This window comes from Elephantulus edwardii, unplaced genomic scaffold (genome assembly GCF_000299155.1).
Source record: "Elephantulus edwardii isolate Elephantulus edwardi_28Jun2011 unplaced genomic scaffold, EleEdw1.0 scaffold00168, whole genome shotgun sequence".
In the NCBI taxonomy this organism is placed as follows: Eukaryota; Metazoa; Chordata; class Mammalia; order Macroscelidea; family Macroscelididae; genus Elephantulus; species Elephantulus edwardii.
The window spans coordinates 2,264,465-2,270,067 of NW_006399918.1; positions in this window are offsets into that span (position 1 = coordinate 2,264,465).

Genomic DNA, 5,603 nt, shown 5'->3' on the forward strand with positions numbered 1-5,603 from the left:
AGAGCAGGGTTTAGGGCTGTTGTGCATAGGGTCGCTATGAGTCGCAAAAGACTCGACGGCACATAACAACAACAACAACAGCAGCGTTGCATTTCACAGAAATGTTCTATAGTTTTCTTTGTACAGGTCTTTGTGCCTCTAGTTAGGTTCACTCCCAAGTTATCGCAATTTGTGGTTGGCTAGGAGTGACATCCACTTTCTAAACAACATGCCTCTGGAAACTCTATGAACTTAAGAAGTGACTATAGTTATAGGAAGGTTTTAAGTCTCATTGTTTGTTTTAATTTTAATGAAAGTTTACAGAGACTTTGGATTTCTATTCATTCATTGTTGCACTATTCTCCCTGCCCAACCTCAGTTCACTCATCTCTTTGAGAAGTAAAAGAAAAAATTATTTCGTTATTACACAATCCCTCCCACCAAGTCCATTCCACTATACAGCCTTCATTCTGGACTCCTGACGTGACAATAAAACCTAATCATAAATCGTTCTCTCTCTCATCTGTTTCAATGCAGTAGACATAATTTATCCTATCTTTTGTTCATAGGTCTGCTATGAGTCATGCTTGACTTGATGACTATCAAAAACAATAACAACAATTGTAAATTATATTGCTTTCTGAGTTTCCTTTTCTGAGTTCTCTTTGTCACTATAGAAGAATCCCACTGATTTTTGGATATTGAGCTTATATCCTGCCACTCTATTAAATTGGTTTACTAGCTGTAACTGGTTTGGGGTTGTTTGGGTTTGGTTTTTATAAAAATTTTTTTAGGTTTGTTTTTTGTTTCATCCTTGGAGTTTTCAGTGTACACTATCATAATACCTCCATATAGCAATAGTTTAACCATCTCCTTGCTGATCTGGATGTCTTTTATATCCTTCTCTTGTTGTATTGCCCTAGCAAGCACTTTCAATACAGTATTGAATTGAAGTGGTGATAGTCGATCCTTGTCTGGTTCCTTTTCTCAAGGAATATGCCTTTAGTCTTTCTCCATTGAGAATGATATTGGCTCTTGGTTTTGAATACATACTTTTCACTATGTTGAGGAAATTTCCTTCTATTCGAATTTTGCTGAATGTCTTAACCAGGAAGGGGTGTTGGATTTTGTCAAATGCCTCTCTGCATTAATTGGTAAGATCATATGGTTCTTCTTATTTGCTTTGTTAATATAGTAAGTTACATAGATTGTTTTTCTTATGTTGAAGCATCCTTGCGTACATTTTATGAATCCCACTCAGTCACGATCAATTATTTTTTTAATGTCCTTTTGGATTTTATTAAGTAGGATTGTGTTAATGATTTTTGCATCTATATTCATGAGATATATTGGTCTGAGTTTTCTTTCTTGGTAATAACTTTGCATGGCTTTGGTATTATGGCTATGCTTGCTTCATAGAATGAGTGACTCTGAGTAATATTCCTTATTTTCAGCTTTTTAAAATAATTTAAGTAAAACTGCAACAACACAAACAACAACTTTGGACATGTTGTGATGAGAGACCGGTCCTTGGAGAGGGACATCATGCTTGGGAGGGTGGAGGGACAGCACAGGAGGGGAAGGCCCTCTATGAAGTGGATTGATTCAGTGACTGGGATAATCGGGATGGGTGTGTCAGAGACAGTGCGATTGGCACAGGACAGAGCAGAGTTTAGGGCTGTTATACAGAGGGTCACTATGAGTCACAAGCAACTCGACAGCACATAACAACAACAACAAAACTAGTGACAGATCATCTATGAATGTTTAGTAGAATTTAGCTCTCAAGCCACCTAGTCCAAGACTTTCCTTACGGGGAAATCTTTTTATGACTTTTCAATTTCCTTTTCTGTGATGGGTCTGTTCAAATGTTCTGTAATTGTCCTTTTCAATCTGGATAGGACATGAGTTTCAAGGAATTTGCTCATTTCTTCTAGATTTCCAAATTTATCAGAGTATATAGCATTTCATAGCATTTTGACATTATTTATTTAATTTCATCTGGTTTTGTTGTGATGCCACCCCTATCATTTCTTAATCGAGTTATGTGTGTCTTCTCCTTTTTTTCTTTCTTTCTTTTGTTTTAGTTTGCTAGTGGTTTGTCAATTTTATTGACTATTTCAAAAAAATAAACTTCTGGTCTAACAGATGGTTTCAATTGTTTTTCTGTCTCATTGATTTCAGCTCTTGTCCTTATAATTTCTTTTCTTCTAGAGGTTGTAGAATTATATTGTTGTTTTTCTAGTTGATGAAAGTGTTGAGTCAGATCATCGATTCTTTTTCTTCTTTCTTTTTTTATGTGTGTGCCTGTTGCTATGAACTGCCCCCCTGAGGACTGCCTTAGCTTTATGCTAGAGGTTTTAACATGTTGTATTTTCATTTGCATTTGTTTTATGTATCTTTTTTAAACTTTCATGTATAACCCAGTCATGTTCTAATTTGGGGAGAGACTGAGAAAGACGGATTCAATAATGTATACTGCATTGAAATAGATGAGGGAGAAATCTGTTTAAAAGGGATATGTGATTAGGTATTTTTGTCATGATAGGAGTCTAGAGCAAAGGCTACATGGTGGAGTGGACCTGCGGGAGGGTTTGTAAAACAATGAAAGAATTTTTCTTTTATTTTCCCAAGAGAGCAGTGTTCTGGGCAGGGAGGGTTGGGAAGGGAGAAATGTGCAACAATGAATGAATGGAAATGCAAAGTCTCTGTAAAGTTTTACTGAAATTAATAATAAATTTAAATTTTAAAAAATTAAGTTAGAGTAAGGAAGGTAATGGATTTATAACTGCTCATGCTAATAACACTATTTCATGGCATGGAGGAGGAATAGTGGAACTGTATCCACATTTACAATATTCTTCTTACCAAAACCATTTGTGGAAAATAAGAACTTCATTGGAACATGTATTTCTGGATTGGAAATGATCAAATTGTTAATATTTCTAGCCTTAAGCTTAAAAGATTATATTGTTCAAAATTATTTGTTATATATTTGTTTAAATTTTTCCCTCTTTTAAGAACTGGAATCTAGAGGGAAAAGAAAAGACCAGAGAGTGGCCAAAATTATTGGGGCAGCTATTGCTGCCAGTTTAGGGCCTGTGTCAGGAAAAGGAAGTCTTACTCATATACAGTGCCACCCAAAGGTAATAAAGGAGGTCAGAATTGCTTCCACTATGGAAAACTGAGCCACTTCAGTAGACAGTGTCAGAGACAAGAGCCACAAATAGGCAAGGGAGTAGAAAGGAAGCTCCCACTCACTTGCTTTAAGTGTGGATCTGAAGGACACTCGGCCAAGGGCGGCCCACATCAGGTCCTCATGGCTGACAAGACTGACAGGCCCCAGCTCCCAGCTGGAAACAAAGGGGGATGCTTCAATGATTCCGATCCCCCAGAAGAGCCGTGGGTAGGCATTAACATTACTGGTAAGTATATTCCTTTTCACCTGGACACAAGAGCCTATTATTTGGTCCTAAAAGGCTTCTGAGGTCCCACTCTTCTCACTATTTCTTAGTTGTTGGAATTAACGGAAAACCTCATAAGCAGTTCCTTACTTCACTTCTGCCTTGAATGTGGACTTCCAAGCTGTAAAACAACCCAGTGGTAGATGGAATTTGGTCCAGGACTTAAGAACAATAAATGACATAGTTGAACGTCTAGATCTTGTGGTTCCTAACCTTTATACTATAATAGATAAAGTGCTAGTCAATAAGCCTTTTATTTTAAGAACTCCTTCCCTCTGTAACTTGATTTGTGCCACTGTTATAACCTCTACTTGGAATATTACTGCTTTTAAATTTTTTTTAAATTATTTTTGTGTGAGTGTACCGTCAAATGAGATCTGACTGGTACAGGAGGAGATTGTCCCTCCTTCCCTGACAGAGCATCTGGTGGATTCGAACCATGCACCTCTGGGATTGTAGTTGCAGCTCCTTGCCACTAGGCCACCAAAGCTCCCCTTGCTTTTAATTTTTGACTCATGTACTTTTAACTTGTTAGTTAAACAACAGTTCCATGATGCATCTTCAAGGATATGAACATGTATGGCTAAGCACAACTGATAACAGTGCATCTAAATTCCAAAATCAATTTCCGCTATAGTCTACATGTTTCCCACTGCCAAAGGGGCCCTTTTGAGTAGTGAGAGAAAATCTTCACCCTGAAATCGACAGCGTCACTTTTCAGGAGGAAGTAGCTAAGAGAATACTCTATCACCTTTTCCTTATGAATCAGGGTGAAATCTCTCTCAAGGAGGAGTGATAGGGAATGGAAAAGGACACTGACAAAGGAGATTAATCAGAACTGGTTTTGACAAACACTGTGGCAATGGGACAATTAAAACAGACTTTCAAGGAATAAAAAAAAACAGGCCAACAATATAAATAAACTAGTATTTTAAAAAGTCATCTTGGGGTGGGGGAAGAGAGGGAATGGGAGTAAAATATGTGACAATGAATGAATGAAAATCTAACTTTTGTGTAAACTTTTGTTATAATTAAAATAAAAAATATTTTTTAAAAAGAGTTATTTACTTTCCACATGGGTGGTTTTATAAGCTTCATTCTCTTGTGGTTAATTACTAATTTTATGGCCTTGTAGTCTGAGAAGATACTTTGTATTATTTCCAGTTTTTTAACTTGTTAAGGCTTTCTTTGTATCCTAATATGTGATGGATTCCGGAGACTATATCACATGCACTTCAAAAGAAAGTGAATTGACTTTTAGTTGGGTGAAGTTCCCTGAATACATCCACAGGTCCAATGAGTTTTATGATTGTATAGTTTAGATTTTCTGGATCTTTGTTAAGTTTCTTTTGATTTTATCTATCCTTCAGTGATAGTGGGGTGTTAAAGCTGTTAACTGTTGTTTTATGTATCTTGCAAGCCTATTGTTTGGTGCTTAAATGTCTGTCCATCATGGGTATGTTTTCTTGATCTATTGTTCCTTTAATCAATATGCAATGCCCTTCCTTCTCTTTTATGGTGGTTTTCATTTTGAAGTCTATCTTATCAGAGATTAGTATTGCCATTCCTACTTTTTTGAGATAACCATTTGGTATATTAGTATCAACCCTTTGATTTTGAGTCTGTTTTTATTTTTCAAGATGTGTCCCTTGTAGGCAACATAGTGATAGGCTTTGGTTTTTTTATCCATTCTTCTACTCTTTTTCTCTTGCTTGGCACATTTAGTCCATTGACATTAAGTGTGACATTATTGTCAGGCCAGGATTTACCTTTGCCATTTTGCTATGTGTGTTTTTCTATTGTTTCTGGTTGCTTTGGTCCATCCACTTTGATTTATGCCTTTATAATGGCTTTCATTTGTTGCAGCAATTATACACATATCTTTTCTATCAAATTGCTAGTAATATAAAAGGAATTGTTTTGTCATATCTATTTACCTCTCTCACTGGAATCTATATATCTGATACAGTTGGCAACATACAAATGCCTCTTAATTTTGGTTTAATAAATAACTGCTTGCCTAGCTTAAGAGAAAAAGTAAAAGTACATATAAAAATATAGTACTATTTTGTCCCCTAACTGGTTTATGCCTTCCTGTTGTTGTTGTTGTTATGTGCCGTCGAGTCGCTTGCGACTCATAGCGACCCTATGTACAACAGC